The sequence below is a fragment of the Diceros bicornis genome, chromosome 5, assembly GCF_020826845.1.
Source record: "Diceros bicornis minor isolate mBicDic1 chromosome 5, mDicBic1.mat.cur, whole genome shotgun sequence".
Classification (NCBI taxonomy): Eukaryota; Metazoa; Chordata; class Mammalia; order Perissodactyla; family Rhinocerotidae; genus Diceros; species Diceros bicornis.
Window position 1 is genome coordinate 50613906 of NC_080744.1, and position 19532 is coordinate 50633437.

The 19532-nt window shown below is 41.0% G+C and overlaps 1 long non-coding RNA gene across 2 annotated transcripts in view; it reads right to left on the reverse strand.

Annotated features, from left to right (window-relative positions):
• Positions 1-2468: 2468 nt before the first annotated feature.
• The window catches only part of LOC131406101 (uncharacterized), a 170190-nt gene continuing 153126 nt past the window's right edge, over positions 2469-19532 (reverse strand). For both annotated transcript variants that reach the window (XR_009220058.1, XR_009220059.1), the window contains one exon: positions 2469-2977. This is a non-coding gene — a long non-coding RNA (uncharacterized LOC131406101). The remainder of the gene's footprint in view (positions 2978-19532) is intronic.

Genomic DNA, 19532 nt, shown 5'->3' on the forward strand with positions numbered 1-19532 from the left:
ACAATATTGAAGTCAAGGACCAAGCCCAGGTCCTCTGGTTCTGAATCTTGCTCTGTTTTCATTGCATTGTTGTTCATTCCATTCCTTAAACCTTCAGGCCCTCCCATTAGATGTGGCTCCCACTTTAAATCAAAGTGACCTCCTCAGGTCACAAACTTAGGGCCTCTTATGATCTCTGTACCCCATTCCTGGCTACCATTTTTACCCCAAAGCAAGTGAAAAGTGAACACTACTGAATCAGGACACTCGGCAAATTTCTCTTCCCCTTGCTGAGGATGCCCTATTGTTCATCTTCCCCATATGTCCGAGTCAGCACAGGAAGAGTTTTAGAGCCAATTTTAAGGTAAATAAGTTTGACTGTTCTCCAAGACCTCCTTCTAGTTAAAAAAATGGAACTAGGCATCTCCGCCATGCAAGTAGGCACTTGGCAACAGCTAAGATAGATCTTGAAGACACATGCTCATAAAATATTGAAGGATAGAACTTTCCCAAGTCCCCTAACCAAACAGTGCAAAGTGATGCCCACAGAACGTCAAATAAATAAACACTTAACATTTCTGGAGATATAACCAATATGTTCAATAGGAAAGATGCATCATAGGAATTGCCAAATAGATGGAAACTAAAAGGAACAGGAGATGAAGAGGGTGAAAGGGAGAAAGAATTTGTGGCATGTGTTTTGCGTGTTTCATCTCATTTAATCCTCACAACCACCTAGCCTATCATTTCACTTTATAATTGAAGAAACTGAAGCACAGAGCCATTAGGGTACATGCCAGGATCAACTGGTAGATGAGTTGGGATTCAAACCCCAGTCTGTCTGAATCCAGAGATCATTTTACCACTGAGAACACGGAGAGGAAGAGAGAGATGTCAGGAGTCATATAGGCCCTTCCTTTAGAAAAAGTTCGTAATTCATTGTCCATCTCACCCACTCAAACCATTGGTAGCTCTAAAGGCTGCACTGTGTCTATTTAACAGTTCTTTTCCCAGCTTCTGATATCACACCATCAAGCTCACTGATAGGACTTTCCAGTCATTCCCCTACAGAGGTCACTTGAGTCCACTCTAGCATTAGTAATGGAATTCAGTGACAGATCCTCAGCATCATCTGTCAGTTACATGCCTGGTTTCCTGGCAAGGAGTAGGTCATCTTAGCTGCCTTTGTCACAGTGTGTCAAGGGGAAACCAGAAAGCCACTTAAGGCAGATCCCACAGATTGTTTTGTAAGCCAGAATCACAAAGTTCACCTTACCTAGAAGTGGAAATCCCGGGAAAACTGATTTGTGCTACTGAAATTCATACTAGTCGGATGTGCTCCTGTGAGAGAGAAGTCAGCCAAGCTGACCAGAATTGCCAGACTCTGGGTCATTCAAGAGACCTATAATGTGCTAGGGCTGGACAGAACATTAGAGATCTATATCCAGCATTTTTCACCTAGAGGATACCCAGCTCTCTTTGCGTACATTTACACTTTAGGTTTCTTGGTGGATTTCTTTTGAAATCTGCTACTGGAAAAGAAAAATTCTTGAAAACAATCTATTTATTATAGATCTTTCATCTTACCCAGGGGAAACTGGGGCTCCCACACACGAAGCGGCTTGCTCAAGATCACTCAAATAGTCAAGATGGACAGGGTTATGCCGTTGTAACAAGAACTCCAAAGATCCCAGTGGCTTAACACATCAAAGATATATTTCTTTCTCACACTACACGCACAACACATCTGTTCATACTCCCTCAGGAACCCAGACTGACAGAGGCTCCATCTTAACACATGCTTGCATGATTACCACAGCAAGAAAAGGAAAGCTGGCATCGGGCACTAGTGAGTCAATGCTGCTAGCCGAAAGTGACATATCTCTCTTCCACTTACATTCCATTACCAAAGGAAGTGACATGACCACATCTGACTTCAGGGGCCCAGTCCTTGTACCTAGTAGAAAGGAATTGAGCAGCAATATTTGTGAACAGTCCTAATGACAACCAGAGTCACATAGCTAGTTAAGTGCAGGGCCAAAACTAGAACTCTAGTCTTCCAACACCCTGTTTATGTGTTTTTCTATTTCCCTTTCCCTCAAGGTCTAGATCAAATCCTACCTTCTTCACAAAGCTATCCTTGATTATCCTGGCCCATTTTGCTCTCTCCCTTTATTCCACTCCTCTGACTCTTTAAACTCCATCTGGATACGTTAGTAACTGTCCTCAAATGAAATCCAACATCTTCCCTCCCTTAAGTCTGGGGAATACTTGTGAGGTAAACATAATTGTTTACTGAACACACACACACATATATGCAGTTTTTAAGAAACCTCTCCATTGATGCTGGATCCTACAGTCTCAAAAATGGGGGCTAGAAAGTAAAAGATCCTTGTCTTTTGGACTCAGTAGAATATAAAACAAGGAGAATTTAAGTTAAGAAGGCATAGTCCCAAACTTAAGAAGGGACAGTACAAATTGATCCATGGAAGGCATTTTGACTCTATGAAGCAATGTTGGCTAGGCTGGATATTATTTAGTCTTGTCTTGTTTCGTTCTACAATAAGCATTCACTCCCCTTCCTCTCTTCTGCTCCCCTCTGTATCACAGGCTCTGGACACCTACCACTACAGTTTGCAGATTCCCTTGTGTGCAGAGGGATGGATGTAATTTACAACCTGCCGATGAGCTGCATTCACATGAGATTTGAAAGGAGTAAAAGAGGCAGAAGTCATTTTCTTCTTCCTCCAGCAGTGGCACCAGATACATGGGCTTTGTACAAATAAGTTTTTCAACAGCCTCTGCATTCCCCTGCCATTCACTCATCTCAGGATGTGAAGAAGCTGTGAAGTCAGCAGCAATTTCCTGCAGGTTCCTGACTCACCGGTGGCAGCACTCTGACTCTGGACCACAGGAGTATGGCAAAATTGAAAACTGATGGCTGATTCCCTGACATGCACTCTTCCAGCTTCGCAGCGGTTTGTAAGCACCCAAATACCTGCAAAAAATTATATATATAAAATTTTTGTTTTCCTGACTGAACCCCTATTGAAACAATTTATATTTTTTAATCATTTACTTTCGAGTATAAGAGTAATACATGAAGTGTAATAAATATATTTAAAGCAATTGTAACCCACTACCCAGCTATATACCAGCTATATGTATATTTTATTCTTTTTTTTAAATAATTTTTTTATTTATTTATTTTTTCCCCCAAAGCCCCAGTACATAGTTGTATGTCATAGCTGCACGTCCTTCTAGTTGCTGTACGTGGGACGCAGCCTCAGCATGGCCGGAGAAGCGGTGCGTCGGTGCACGCCCGGGATCCGAACCCGGGACGCCAGCAGCAGAGCGCGTGCTCTTAACCACTAAGCCACGGGGCCAGCCCTGTATATTTTATTCTACTCCCTTTTCTATACAACACTGTTCCACTCCTAATTCATAGAGATTTCAATATACACATAGATGAATTCAATACCCTAGTTTTTCGGTTCCTCGAGCTCCTCTCCTCAATACTTCAGCCACTCACTCCCATAGCCATGTCCATAATGACCTTGTCATTACCAATAACTGCAACCCCTCCACGAACTCATTTGCATGCATCTCACTCCCTGACCACCATCTACCTTTCCAGCTCACATCCTCTGCCACCCAGACTCCATCAACACTAAGACCCACGATAAGACCTCCAATTCATTGGTCCTACCAACTTCTCATTCTCCCTCACCCATTGATATCTCCTCTTCCCTCCTTACCCAGCTTATTCTTTGGTAAATAATTATAACCAATTCACTGCCTTGTATCGCCTCATCTCCCTTGCCCCTCTCTTGCTTCATCACATTTGCTGTGGCAAAACCACAACATTAATTAAATCCAACTTGCCACCTATACTACACCTGCCCCTGTGCAGCTGAATGTGACGGAAGAAAAACATACAATCTATGATAACTGATTGTTATCTAAATCCATAAGCGTGAACCGCAAATAGGCTCTTAATGCTGCCCAACAATCATACTTTATTTTCTTAGTCTATTCACTCTTTTATAAACCTAGGTAATCATTTCATATCTCCTCCTCTCTTCTCAACCTCTAAACCCTGTAGCCCCAATCATCACTCTCAACCAATGTCCTTGATGCCTACTTCGTGAAGAAAATCCTCAGTACTTTATCTACCCCTCTACAGTATCTGTACTCATACACTGTGCCTTCCTGTATGTTCCAAAGTTCAACTATTTATGATCCTGTCTTAAAAGCCAACATTCCCACTTATCCACTAGATGCTGTCCCCTCAAGCCCAGTCACAGACATCATTCCAGCAATTCTCACCATTCTCTCCCACATCAATTTTCCCACTCCAGTAGATCTTTCCCATCAGAAATATGTTTCATTTCTCCCATCTTTAAAAATCAAACTCTCTTTTAAACCCTCATTCCCTGACATCTTATATTCAAATATCTGCTGTCCTTTGCAGCAAAACTTCCCAAAAGATGTGTCTATGCTTGTTTTCATAAATTCCTCTTCCTATTTTCAGTTAAACCTATCAAATAAGGTGTTTGCTCACACGACCCCACCAAAACTTGTCTGGTTGAGGTCACAAATGACCTCCATGGTGCTAACTCCAATGTCATCTCAGTTCTCATCTCTTTGACACTTCCAGAACACCACACTCTTCTAGCTTTCCTCCTGCCTCACAGGTTCCTCCTTCTCAGTTTCCTGGTAGGTTCTTCCTCTTACCTCAATCCTCTTAGTTTTTTAGTGCCCCAGAGCTCTTCCTTAGCTGTCCATGCTCTTTGGGAATCTTATCCAGCCTGACAGCTTTAAATACCATCTATCTCCCAACTTCTCTCAACTTTTACCCTCTAACCTAGACATCTCTTCAGAATGCCAGACTCATACACCTAACTGCCTACTCAACGTGTCCATTTGGTGTATACACGACATCTTCAACTCAGGAAGTTCAAAATTCAATTCCTATGCTCCCCCAGAAACCTACTCCACTGGCAATCTACTCCACCATCTCAAGGACAGCACTGTTCTAGTTGCTCAGACCAAAAATTTTGACATTATATTTGATTCCTCTCTTACTCTCATACTCTACATCTAAACCTGTCTGCAACAGCTGTCACTATCCTGAAAATATGTCCAGAATCTGTCCACTTCTCATTATCTCTTCTGCTATCACCCTAGTCCAAGCCACCTCATTTTTTACTTGAATTATTATGAAGGCTTCTAATTGGTCTCCTGCTTCCTCTCTTAGCCCCTAAAGTCTACTCTCAAAGCAACAACCAAAGTGATCCTTTTAAAACCTAAGTCAGATAATATCACTTCTCTGTTCAAAACTCTCCAGAGGTTCCCATCCCACTCAGAGTAAACCCAAAGTCTTATAAAGCCTCACATTTTCCAGCCTCCTTGTTCATCTCTGACCTCATACCTTATTGCTTTCCTTTTGACTCACTTCGCTCCAGGTATTCTGGTTTCCTTGCTGTTGCTAAAATGGGCTCCTTCCTTAAAGACTTTGTGCTGACTGTTCCCTCTGCTTGGAACACTTTTCCCACAGATACCCACATGGCTGCCTCCCTCACTACTCATGAATGCTGCCCCTGTGAGGTCTCCCTTGACCAACCCTATTTAAAATTACAGTCCTCCCTAATCCACCTCCTACCTCCAACCCCTGTTGGCTCTGCCTTCAAACTACATCCAGAATCTAGTTCTTTTCCCCCTTTTCAATCACCTATTGTACCCTTATTTCCCTTAAGCTTACCTCATAATACTTATCATCTTCTAACTTATTATGTAACTCATTTATTTCTTACATTTGTTGTTTATTGCCGTATTTCTCTAACGAGAATACATGCATAATAAGACCAGGAGTGTTTTGTTCACTGATATATCTCAAGGGCCTAAAATAGTGCCTGGCACATATTAGGTGCTTAATGAATAATTGTTGAACAACGTCATATACATTTTAACATATGTGCTTTTTTGAAAGGCAGGGTCATGTCTTATAGCATGAGCAGTCAGAGAACAAGGATCCAAGATCATGCTCTACCATCATTTCTCTACCTCTTCAGGACACCCTCTTCTCCCCCTTTCAAAAGAAGAATGTCATAGACACTATTAGTGTGCCACCTATTTGCCCTTCATACTCACCATGCAGTGCACACCTACGATTTCTTACTGCAAGCACCTGCAATTCTGTGCTTGAAGGCTTTCCCTGGCCTCAGGGATGAACTCTGCCATGCACAGGGTGGGGAAGAAGTGCCAAGGAGTTAACATCCTGTAGCAATCTTGACCAATGTCATGTGGTGGTTCATAGATAAATGACCAATGTCATGTGGTGGTTCTCTCAGGTGGGAAAACTCAGGTATGTTCTACACTGTCCTCCCAGTTGCCCACCGGGAACCTACACATTAATGCACCCTGTATTGGCTGCCTTCCCTTTCCATGTCATTCCCCACTCCCCTACTGGTGCTGCCTGGGATCACCTCCTGAATAAACAATTTGCATTCAAATCCTTCGTACAGTGTATGCTTTGTAGGGGGAACCCAAGCCAAGACAAAGCATTTGAATCAATGCTTGTCAAAATTGTGTTACACAATCCTTTAAGTTTCCCCAGAGGTGGTCATAAGCTCTCATAAAGTGGTAGAGACCAAACAGTAGGAATTCAGAAGCATCTCAAAAACTACCCAAAGCAGTTTTATTTTTATCTATTTTATGTATACTGTGGTTCCTTGTAAGATTTCTACAAAATAAAATATAATAAAGCTTCCCCTGCAAAATGTAAAACTTTGGAAGCCACAAAACTAGATGATCTCTAGTGATCTCTAATGCCCCTGTTAGTTCAATATTTGATGCTAGTACTAACACTTTTGTGAATGTTCACACCCAAGGAAGTTTTCCACATTAGCTTTTTTTTTTGTTTAAAGATTTTATTTATTTTACCCCCAAAGCCCCAGTAGATAGTTGTATGTCATAGCTGCACATCCTTCTAGTTGCTGTATGTGGGACGTGGCCTCAGCATGACCAGAGAAGCGGTGCATCGGTGCGCGCCCAGGATCCAAACCCGGGCCACCAGCAGCGGAGCGCGCGCACTCAACCGCTAAGCCACGGGGCCGGCCCCTCCACATTAGCTTTTGTTATGAGGTTGTTGTATGCTTCTCATGGAAGTACTGGAAACTGCTAAATTGGGAAAGTTTCCCAATAAATTAGAAATGTATACATCTGGGCTCATTGTGGCATCCTCATACCTGGCTGGGTGTCACTGCTTGGAGATGATCCCCTTCCTCCTGGATAGTGGAATGTCACTCACACCTACAAGACCTGTTTCTCTCCTGTCACCTCTTGCCTAAACATTATAGGCACTGATAACCTGACTTAAGGGATGAACGGCTTGAGAGGAAACTCTGCTCTCTTTCTCTTTTCCCATTTAAAATCAGGCCAAGTGTTTGACATTTTGCTTGGGAGCTGAGCCACTGGTGACTTTCCACTGTGGAGTTGGCATTTCCAACAGGCTCCTATTGTGCAAGTGAGGGTTGTTTGTTTATCATAAATTAGATCATGTTTAACTTGGCTTCAGGGCATACCAATATGGACAAAAATATGTTAATAATTTCACACCTACTCCCCACCCCTCACAGCTTTGCTGCTATTTGCTTAAATCCACCAGCACTAATCTAATTCATCCCTTTATTCCTGGTTATATCTGTCATTATAAGAATTCCCAGATTCCAACATCACCCCTCATTGCCCACATCCTAATCCTCATAAGGTTCTATACATCTCCTATTTCTTCCCCCTTTCCACCCCTCCCCAACTGCTGAAACCATTCTGCTGTGCTCTCTGGAATTCAGTTAGTCATCAGCAAAATCTCCTCTACTTTTTACATCTAGCTCTACCTCTCTGAGAGTTCCCTTTACTATCTTGTTCTAACTAAAACCTAGCTCCCGTGAAGATGCTACTTCCCTGAAGCTCTCACAATAGAGCCTGTTTTTTCTTCCACAGCCATCAAACAACTGGACTTGGGGGTGCAGTAGGTATCATCTTTGCTCTTCATTGCCACTTTAATTCTCCCTCCCTCTTCCCTAAAAACTTCCAGCTTTGAATCTCAAGTCATTGGATTGTATTACCTCGTCCACTACATTACTACTGTCATCCAGCAACCCCCAGATCAATCTCACCTTGTTTCTCATGGATTTTAGCTCTTGGTTCACTATCATTCTAATACTATTCCTGTTTTAATTTTTGGCAATTTCAACACACATATAAATGATTCTTCCAATACCCTAGCCTCTATGGTCCTCCACTTCCTCTTCCCCATCATCTTGTCCTTCATCCTACCTCAACTGCTGATTTCCACGGTCATAGGCTGGACTTTGTCATTATCAGTTACCGAAATACTCAGACTCCAACTAACATATCAATCCACCTGACAGCATCACGCCTCCATGCTCTGCCTTCTCACCTGTTAAGATAGACAAACATATTCCTATCTAAAGCTTTCCTCTCCAATTTCACACGAAACTCCACCCCCTTCACTTATTCAAGGACTTCTCAGAAATAGTCCCCTCATCAATTTTTCCATCTCTACCGAATCTTTCCAAACAGAACAAACGCATGCCATTATTTTTCCCGTCTTAAAAAAAAGAAAAGCTCTGTACTAACTTTCCTCACAAGTTATTGCCTACATTTTTTGCGCCCTTTTGCTGCAAAACTCCTTAAAGAAGTGCTATGTAATTTGTGTCTCTAATTCCTCTCTTTCCTCCCTCTCTTCAACCCACTCCAATCATCTCTTCTTTGTCTGTATCATTCCACCAGAACTGTTCTTGAGTGGGTCCAGAACCCCTGTGTTGCTAAATCTTACTCTTACTTGACTTCTCAGCATTTGACATAGTTCATCACTCTTTCTTCCTCGATACTTTCTTCACATGACTTCCAGGCCACCATAATCTCTTGATTTTCCTCCTACCTCAGTGCTCCCTCCTTCTCAATCTCCTTGCCTTGCACTTCTTTTCTCTCTTACCTCTTAATATTGGAGGACCCCAGATATATGGTTTGAAAGTATTTTCTCCTATTCTATAGGTTGCCTTTTCACTCTGCTGAATGTTTCTTTTTCTGTACAGAAGGTTTTTAGTTTGATGTAGTCCCACTTGTGTATTTTTGCTTTTGTTGACTGTGCTTTCAATGTCATATCCATGAAATCACTGCCATGATTAATATCATAAAGCTTTTCCCTTACATTTTCTTCTAGGAGTCTTACAATTTCAGGTCTCACATTTAAGTCTTTAGTCCATTTTCAGTTGCTTTTTGTGCATCGTGTGAGATAAGGGTCCAGTTTCATTCTTTTGTATGTGGATATCCAGTTTTCCCAGTACCATTTATTGAAGAGACTATCCTTTCCCCATTGTGTATTCTTGGTACCCTTGGTGAAGATCAGTTGACTGTATACGCATGGATTTATTTCTGGGCTTCCTATTCTGTTCCATTGGCCTATGTGTCTGCCTTTATGCCAGTACCATGCTTTTTTGGGGAGCTGGGGAGCTGGCTATTATCAAAAAAGCAAAATATAAGTGTTGGTGAGGATGTGCAGAAATTGGAACCTTTGTATATCGTTGGTGGGAATGCAAAATGGTGCAGCCACTAAAGAAAACAGCAGGGAGGTTCCCACAAGAATTGAAAATAGAACTATCATATAATCCAGTAATCCCACTTCTGGATATTTATCAAAAAGAATTTAAATCTGGATCTCAAAAAGATATTAACTCTCCAGTGTTCATTCCAGCACTCTTCACAATAGTCAGGACATAGAAATAACCTAAATGTTCATCAGTGGATGAATGGATAAAGAAAATATGTCATGTACATACAATGGAATGTTATTCAACCTTAAAGTAGAGGGAAATCCTGCAATATGCAACAACATGGATGAAACTTAAGACATGCTAAGTGAAATAAGCCAGTCACAGAGGGACAAATACTATATGACTCCAATTATATGAAGAATCTAAAATAGTCAAATTCATAGAAACAGAGAGCAAAATGGCAGTTGCCAGGGGTAGAGGGAAGGGGAAAGGGAAGTTGCCAATCAATGGGTTTATAGCTTCAGTAATGCAAGATGAATAAGTTCTAGAGATCTACCATACAACAGTGTGCCTATAGTTAACAACATTGTATTGTATACTTAATAATTTGTTAATAGGGTAGATCTCATGTTAAGTGTTCTTACTACAATGAAATACAACGTAAATTTATTAAATATATATTGGAGGGCCCCAGAGCTCACTCTTTGGTTGAAGTCTCTACTCCATCCTTACTCACTCCTTTGGCTATCATCAAAGTGATACGGTTTTTGAATACCATCTTTATGCCAAGGACACTCAAATGGATATCTGCAATCCAAATCTTTCTCCTGAACTCCAGTCTTATATATCCAACTGCTTACTTGGCATCTCCACATACATGTCTGCCTTAGTTTTCTATTGTTGTAGAACAAATTACAAATAATAGTCACTTAAAACAACAGCCATTTGTTATCTCAGTTTCTGTAGGTCAGAAGTTTGGGTAGGCTGGACTAGGTTCTCTACTTGGGATCTGACAAGGCCAAACTCAACGTGTTGGGTGGGCCGAGCTCTTATTTAAATGTTCTAGGGAAGAATTGGATTCCAGCTCATTCAGTTGTTGACAGAATTCAGTTCCTAGCAGCTGTAGGACAGATGTCCCTATTTCCCTGCTGGTTGTTAGCTAGGCTGCTCTCAGCTTTCTAGGGGGCACCCACATTCCTTGTCATGTGGCCTCCTCCATCTTCAAGTCAGCACCAGCGTGTAGAAATCTTTTCATGCTTCAAATCTTTCTTACTGCCCCCTTCTGCTTTTTTCTTCTGCCACCAGCCAGAGAAAACCCTATAATTTTAAAGGGCTCACATGATTATACTGAAAGATAATCCAGGATAATCTCCCTATTTTAAATTTAACTGATTCGTAACCTTATTGCAAAATCCTTTTGCCCTGCAACATAACATATTCACAGGCAACATATCTCATTATATTCATAGTCCCAGGAGTTAGGGTAGGCAACCTGGGGGAGGAGAACATGTTTATAATTCTGCCTGCCACAATATCTAATTGACATCTCAAACTCAGCATGTCCAAAACTGCTATTCTGCCACAAAGCCTGCTTCCTCCTCAACTTTCCCCATCTCAGTTGCTCAGGTCAAACACCATGAAGTCATTCTTGGCTCCTCACTTTCTCTCACATACCACGTCTAATCTATCAGCAAATCCTATTGACTCTATCTTCAAAATGTGTCCAAAATATGACCACTTCTTACCACCTCCACTGCTAATGCCCTTCAAACCATCATCATCTCTTGCCTGGATTAGGCAATAGCACCTCAGTGGAGTCCTTGCTTCTGCTCTTCTTTCTGACCACCTATGTACAACACAGTAGCTGGAGGGATCCTCTTGAAAATTAAATCAAATCAGGTTCCTCCTCATTTTAGTAAGATTTAAAGCCAAAATCCTTACAATCCTTACAAGGCTCTCCATGATCTATCCTTTCTCCCTTTACCTCTTTGACCTCATTACTTATTACTCTCACTCTCACTAATTCTGCTCCAGCTACTCTGGTCTCCTTGTTCTACCTCAAACATACCAGGCATGCTCTACCCCCAAGGTCTTTGTAGTGGTTATTCTCTCTACCTAGAATGCTTTTGTTTCAAATATATAAATAGTTAACTCAATAACCTCAAGTCTTATCTATAATGCCACTGGTTCAATAAGGTCCACCCTGACCATCCTATTTAAAACTGCTACCTGTCCCTACATTTCCAATCCCTCTTACCCTACTCTAGCATTTCTCTGTTCAACAGTACTTACCACCTTCTAGCAATTATATGATTTACTTTTTTATTATGATTATTATTGCCTGTCTCCCCACCTCCTCCCCCCTGTACTAAAATGTTAATTCTAAAAAGGAAGAGATTGTGACAGTTTTGTTCACTGATGTATCCCAAATGCCTAGATACATAGTACCTGGTCAATAAATGGTTGAATGAGTGAATGTATTAATTATATATAAGATAGAGATATGTATTCATTCCTGGGGGGTAAGGTGAGGCAAGATTGGAAAGAATAGACCACAAAGAGAGCTTTAAAATTCTATTACATGCCTATTCTTTAGGTCTCATACATGCCACGAACTGAACAAAAGTCATAGTAAAAATAATTATAACTCCTAGCAGGCTTTCCTTTCACAATCATCTCTCCTGTTGGATCATCTCAATGCGCCAAAGGGTCCAAAAGTTTTGTAACTGCTAACTCCATATTTCTGACCATTAACCTATAGCCAGGCTATTGTACAAAGGCCATGGCCCTAAAGGGGACGTGTTTGACATGCTGCAGCAGTTTCTCAAATCTGACATGAAACTTTGCTGACATTGGGATGAGTTATTTTTCAACCAGAGGTGATAAAGAGGCCACCTGAGACTGAAATCCGTTGTTAAGGAAGGAAATAACATCAGACACTGTGGGCAGAACAGGAGATGAGAAGTCTGGAGAATAGATACCAGAAATAGCCAGACCTCCTCCCTACTCTTCTCTCCTCCTTATATAACCACCTCAAGATTTTTTACTTGCTTAAGATGGTCTTTGGGACATGAGTCCACCATCTTCTGATTTTGCTGGCTAATCGAATAAATCTCTTTCTCGACCACTGACTCGTCTTGCAATTGATTGGCATTAGGTTGCAGCGAGCAGAATAAGCCCTTGATTGGTTACGGTTTCATAACCAATATCATTCTCTTTGTTCTTCCCATATCAATTCCCTTCCTGATGAGAGCGAAGCTATGTTAAATTTAATAAGGCCCAAGATATAGAAGCAGACCATTGATTACATAGTCCATACTCTTCCCCTACCGCTTGAGCATCTCCTGAGACATACACACGCCCCAAACTTAGAATGCCCCCATCTTGTGTGTCCACGATCAACCCCTCCTTGTCTATCTCTTTCAAATCCTAGGCACTAAGATACGTTTTTTCTGTTACCTTGAGTCTGTAATGTTACTTATCCTTCCTTTGGATAATAAAAATATCTAACATTTACCGAACCTGTACTAAATGTCAGGTATTTTTCTAAGTACTTTATAACATAAAAACACTAAGGTATATACTATTATTGCCCTCTTTTGCAGATGAGAAACCCCAAGCACACAAGTTTAAGGAATTGCCTGAAGTACTACAGCAAGTAAGGGTGATTGAGCCAAGACTCAAATCCAAGCAACTCTATTTCACCCTCACATTCCACTTACCAACTTTCTCCTTTCCTTTCTCCCAAAGTTAATTGTCTCCTCTTGTTCCCAGAAAAGTACATGGTGACTATCACCTTGCTTAAGGCAGCTGGCAACTTTGCATAGAAGCTGACATCTCATACCATCCTGAAACCAGGCTTCTGACAGGGGGTAGAATGAAATGGTAGAAACCTAGAATGCCCTTTTACTATAGGATGATCAGGAATCTCCAAGTTATAGAGAAACTGTTACATGAATAATAGCTTTTATCTGTAAATTGGTACATATATACACATATGTTATCTAATTTAAAGTCCATTTATTCATTTAAGAAATATTTGCCAAGGGTTTGGTCTATGCCAAGCACTGTTCTAGGCATTGATAACAGGAGACTAGGTAGTATCACTCCTATTTCACAAATGAGTTAACCAAGGCTGAGGAAAATCACGTGATTTGCCCAAGATCACACCAAGCATTTTGATGGCAAAGCAAGGATTAAACAAGGGCTCCTGACTCATAGTTAAATGTCCTATTATATAGTCTTTCTGCAAACTGTACATATTTTTCGCTAAAACCATTCAAGACAATTTGCTTTATTTAAAATAAAAGCTTACTCGGTCTCTGGACTCTCTGCTACTGTTGTCTGTACTCTATATTTGGTTCTTGTATTATTATTATTTTTTTTTGGTGAGGAAGATTAGCCCTGAGCTAATATCTCTTGCCAACCTTCCTCTTTTTGCCAAGGAAGATTGGCCCTGAGCTAAGATCTGTGCCCATCTTCCTCTATTTTATATGTGAGACACCTGCCACAGCATGGCTTGATGAGCGGTGCATAGGCACGTGCCCGGGATCCAAAACTGCAAACCCCGGGCTGCTGAAGTGGAGCATGCGAACTTGACTGCTACGCCACCAGGCCGGCCCCAGTTTTTGTATTTTTAAAAAAGAAATTCGGGAAAGAAAATATAATTAGACGGCTCAGCTCTAGTTGGTTGAGACCATGCTTAGAAAGAAAAAAAAACAAAGTATGGTCTCCTAATGAAAATTAGAAGAGACAGAAACCAGTGGAGCCTGAGGAATTCAAGTGCCTCTGGCACCTTACAAAAACAAGACTCATTTGCTTCCTCTGCCAGCACAAAGATGATGTTGGCAGCAGCCTCCCAACCAGCCTTTCCCTCTTCCTACCAAAGCATCCATTTTGTTTTATTTCACAAACACTTGTGATATGCCAGGCACTGTTCTAAGTACCTTACAAATATGACCTTAAGCAGTCACCATATTGCTCCAGAATCATTTCAGATACATCATCCTCCTCAGAAATCTGCAATGCTTCCAATCGCCTCTCAAAGTGAAAACTCCTTATCAAGGGTCTCAAATATAAGAATGCACCAGAAACTTTTTTTCACAGTATGAAATAAAAGTAGAAGGTCAATTCTACTTCAATTATACTTCAATATAAGGAGAAGATTCAACGCCTTTACCAGTTGAGTTAATTTCCTTCCACACCAGCTTTCCATCTCTGCTCTAGGCACATAAACACTTACTCGTTTATCCAAATTTCCCTCCTCTCATCTCAATGCTTTCACATATGCTAATATTTCCTCAAACTCTTTTGATTCAGTAAATTTCAAAGATCTTTCTTATGAAACTATAGCACATTTGAGAAACTGGGGCTCTTCAAGGTCAACTAGTCCAACTCTCTTAAAGGTACGGAAACCAGGACCTAAGAAATTAAAATAATTTCCCACTAATTAATGGCAGAACTGGGAATTGGACACTGATTTCTAATCCTGAGAAAAATGAGCACATCCTGATGAACAAATTAGAGGTGCTTAGATCATATAGAAAAATTTTTAATTTGGTCAAAATGGATTTATTGTTGAGTGAAAATCATTTTTTCTTTAAGACAACCTGTAATTTTCATTTTCTTTTTGAGAATTTCTACACTGTATTGTGTAGTAGAATTGATTTATGCTCTGTATTTCATATTGATCCAAAGGACACTGCCAAGGTTTGCTTTAATCTATAATTAAAGAAGAAAGTCTCCAAAGTCGTTCCCTGAGAAGTTAATTCCCAGTACCTACATGCGGCTCTTTCACAGTCAGATACCTTACAAGAGTTTAAAGATGTACTTTACCCTTTTCACCATTTCTGCTAAAAGAGAAAAATCATGTTTAAAATGTCTAGTCATTTTAAACAACATTTCACGTTTATATGCCCTCAGGTTTTGTTTAAGAATGCTGCTGGTTGACAGGGAAAAGGCAAGTTCATTCTAAATTTTTCTCCCTATTCTCTCTTCCATTAGGTAAGTGCTTTCTGCACTTTTTTTTTATAACAGCCAATTTAAATTCAGAAATCATGTCTCTTCCTGACACAAAGAGCAGCAGTGATTACAAGTTAAGGGATGATTGAGCAAAAACATACAATGTGACATTCTAGGAAATTCCGTCAAAGGAGCAACACCTCTCACGTCCCTGATCTATGAGTCCACTTCTGGATACACAAGATTCCCATCTGGTTGAAACTCCATTACTCAACCTAAACTCCAATGGCTACTACAAGACTGCCCCAACACCTTAACATTTCTCCTTTGCTCTCTTTGAGTGTGCCCCTTCTCAAATCCTCTTCCTTCCCCCTCTCACATTCTCCCTCACGTATTCTCTGTACCTCCATCTCTGTCTCTTGCTCACTATCTCCCTTTCATTCCCATCTCTCTCATTCACTCCATTCTCTTTCTCATCACTTCTATCTTTGAATCAAAGCATCACAATGTTCGAACTGTGGGGGATCAGAATTTGCCACCCCAAAATGTCTCTCTCTCGCTTGATTATTTTTAACAAAAGACTCAAAAAGAAAGTGACCTTCCTCCCCACAACTGCCTAAAAGAATTTAAGACAGAAGGCCTGTTCTAGGAAAGAGCTAATACCATAAGATAACTACAGTATAATATATCATAGGTGGAATTTATAGTAAGAAATTGATATGTGGTGTTCAACCCCATGCCTGGCACAGAGCTCCTAAAAGCTTTGGAATTTCCTGTGATAAGAGAAATAAAGATATCTTTGGATAACAAAAGACATAAGTTAATGAGGTGACTTTTGGAAAGCCTTAAGTAACCTAAGGATAGGGACTGGTCCCCAGGGGAACCAACCAGGTGACTAGAGAGTTGGAACTTTCAGTACTTCTCCCCAACCTCCAGGGAGGGGAGAAGGGAGTGGGGCTGGAATTCGAATCAATCGCCAATGGCCAGTGATTTCGTTAATCATGCCTGTGTAATGAAGCCTCCATGAAAACCCAAAAGGACAGGGTTTGGAGAGCTTTCAGTTGGTGAACACATGGAGAGCGGTGTGCCTTTTCCCACATACCTTGCCCTACACATCTCTTCCATCTGGCTGCTCCTGAATTAAATCCTTTTATAATAAATTGGTAATCTAGTAAGTAAAATGTTTCTCTGAGTTCTGTGAGCTGCTCTAGCAAATTAATCAAACTCAAGGAGGGGTTATGGGAACCTCTGATTTATAGCCAGCCAGTCTGAACTGGGGGAGGAAAGGAGAGCAGTCTTATAGGACTGAATCCTTAATCTGTGGGATCTGATGCTATCTTCAGGTAGATAGTATCAGAATTTAGTTGAATTGTAGGATACCCAGCTGGTGTCCTGAGAATTGCTGGTTGGTGTGGGAAACCCTCCCAACAATGGAATTGGTGCCAGACTCTATTTAGATATCAAGGTCAGTTTTGCTGTCTCACTATATGAAGGCTTCCACTATTTAACCTTAATCACTTTTGCCCCTCTTAACCCCTGATCCTACTGCCTGGCTCTTGTAATGTTGGATTTAATACAATTTACAAATCGCCAGTCTTATCATGTGTGATGAGCATATTCCTACAGAGAGACTGCAAACTCTTGGAAGGCACAGCCCATGATTTAGTCTTCTTTATATCACCCAGAGAAAAGCCTGGTTCATGCAGGGAGCCTCTCACAATACTTCCTGCCGTTGCATTAGCCAGTCACAGGCATTGTCAGCTCAGGGTCTTATGCTCTGGCTCCTGATGTAAAACAACTTGCTGTATATTCTAAAGAGGAACAAGGGTCTCTTTGCTCTACATCTGGCCCACATCTGGGTGGGGAAATCTGTTTCTCCCCAATTCTGGTCAATGAGGTTTATCTAAACCAGATGTTCATACATCTGGCTGTGTGGCAGAATCAGCAGGGGAGGGCTTTTTAAAAATTCAGATTCTCTGGCCTCACCATGGACCTCCTAAATTAATCTCTCCAGGGTGGAATCTGGGGTGTCGTATTTAAGGAACTCTCTCTATGTGATTTCCCTTGCAACCTGTCTACTCACCAATATTTGGGAACTTCCAGATCATTTTGCCTTCAGCGCTAAACCCAGTTTATGTTTTTGAATCATTTCTTTACGGGGAATGACACTTCCCCAACACAGTAGTAATGATATTCCAGCGTGAGAGGTTTATAAGAAGAGAGAAGAAGAAAGCAGGACAGGTCGAAGGCAGACAGAGAACCTGAAGAAGGCCTTGGTGTTATCACAGCAGGGGGCCAGAGGAGGACCGGGGGATTGTTTTTCTTCATTCTGGTCCTACAGTTATTCTGAAGACAGAAATGGAGGCAGCAGAAAGATAAAAAGCATGCCCAGGTCTTGTGGAGCAAATTCCACAGGAGGCACGTGTCAAGCAGAGAGTGAGACGAACTGTGTTCAAGTCTCTCCCACACTTCTTGGCCCTGTGACCTTGGCCGGGTTCACTTTCTTATCTGTAAAATGTGTAAATAAGGGCCAGTCCCGGTGACGTAGTGGTTAAGTTCACATGCTCCACCTCAGTGGCCCAGGATTTGCAGGCCCTGATCCCGGGCATGGACCTACGCACTGCTTATCAAGCCATGCTGTGGCAGGTGTCCTACACATAAAGTTAAGGAAGATGGGCACGAATGTTAGCCCAGGGCCAATCTTCCTCACCAAAAAAAAAAGAAAAAAGTGTAAATAAGGAGTTGTGTTGATGAAATGAGAGGGTGTCTGAAAAGCACAGACAAGGCTTCCGATAAATGGAATTTCCCTTCCCCTCACACAGAAGATGGTGCTCCTTCCTCGACCCCAGTGAAGTGCAACTGTGTGTTTCAGCATATACTGTACTGGAAATATTTTTAAAGTAACCAAATATCAAAGGATATCGAAACAGATCACAGCAAAATAAAATGTAAGGCACGGTACGCAGATTTCTTCACTTTTCTAAACCTAATATTTAATTTAAACCTAATATGTAGAAATCAAGACACTTAAACTTTACAAATCACTCTAATTCTTGTCTTTGAGTCAAAGACTTTGCTGAGTCCTTTTCATCAGCTTCCAGCATTTCAGGCTGCAGGCTTGCTCCCATTTCTGTGCAAGCTCAAATTTAGTGCTTCCAAGGTGACCAACAGGAAGGCATTCACTTGCCCTCTTAGTGCTACTTTTCCACTAAAAGCTTAGTAAAAACAGTAGCTAACTGCATTAAATGCTCACCATTCGAGTTTATTGAGCAAGTACTTTATATGTACTGTCTCATTCAATCCTAATAACAACCTCGTGTGTTAGATGCCATTATTTTCCCCATTTTATAAACAAAGACACTGAGGTTCAGAGGCATGAAGTGGTCCAAAGCAGCACAGCAAGGTAAAAGTAGCACCAGGACTCAAAGCCAGCTCAAAAACCCATACTTTTAATCAAAGTGTTCTATTGCCTCTGTGGTCTTCTTCATTCAGTCAATAAAACTTGACTGATTCCTCTTATATGCTGAGCACTGTTTTAAGGAAATTAAAACATATAAAGATAAATCAGTCATGGGTCTTCCTCTAAATGACCTTAAAATTTAGTAGCAAAAATATAATTATAATAATAACAACAATAACAATGACAATGATGACAATTATAGTAAACACATATAGCACTTTTTTTGTGGAGGCAATAGTCTAAGAACTTTAAATACCATGTTAGACTTATTTAGTCCTCCTAGCAAGCCTGTGAGTATGTGCCAATTTTAAAGATAAGCAAACTGAGGCACAGAAGGACTAGGTAACTTTTACAAGGTCACACAGTAACAAGTAGGAGATTTGGGACTTAAACACAGGAAGTTTAGTTGCATTGACTGTACACTAAGCATACATATCAATGATCCAAGGGAAAACATGATGTCTGCTTAGAGAGGCACTAATAAAATTCAGCTGCAATTAAAGAAAGGAAGAGATTATTTCCAGCTGGGGCATGTGAAACGTTTTTCATGG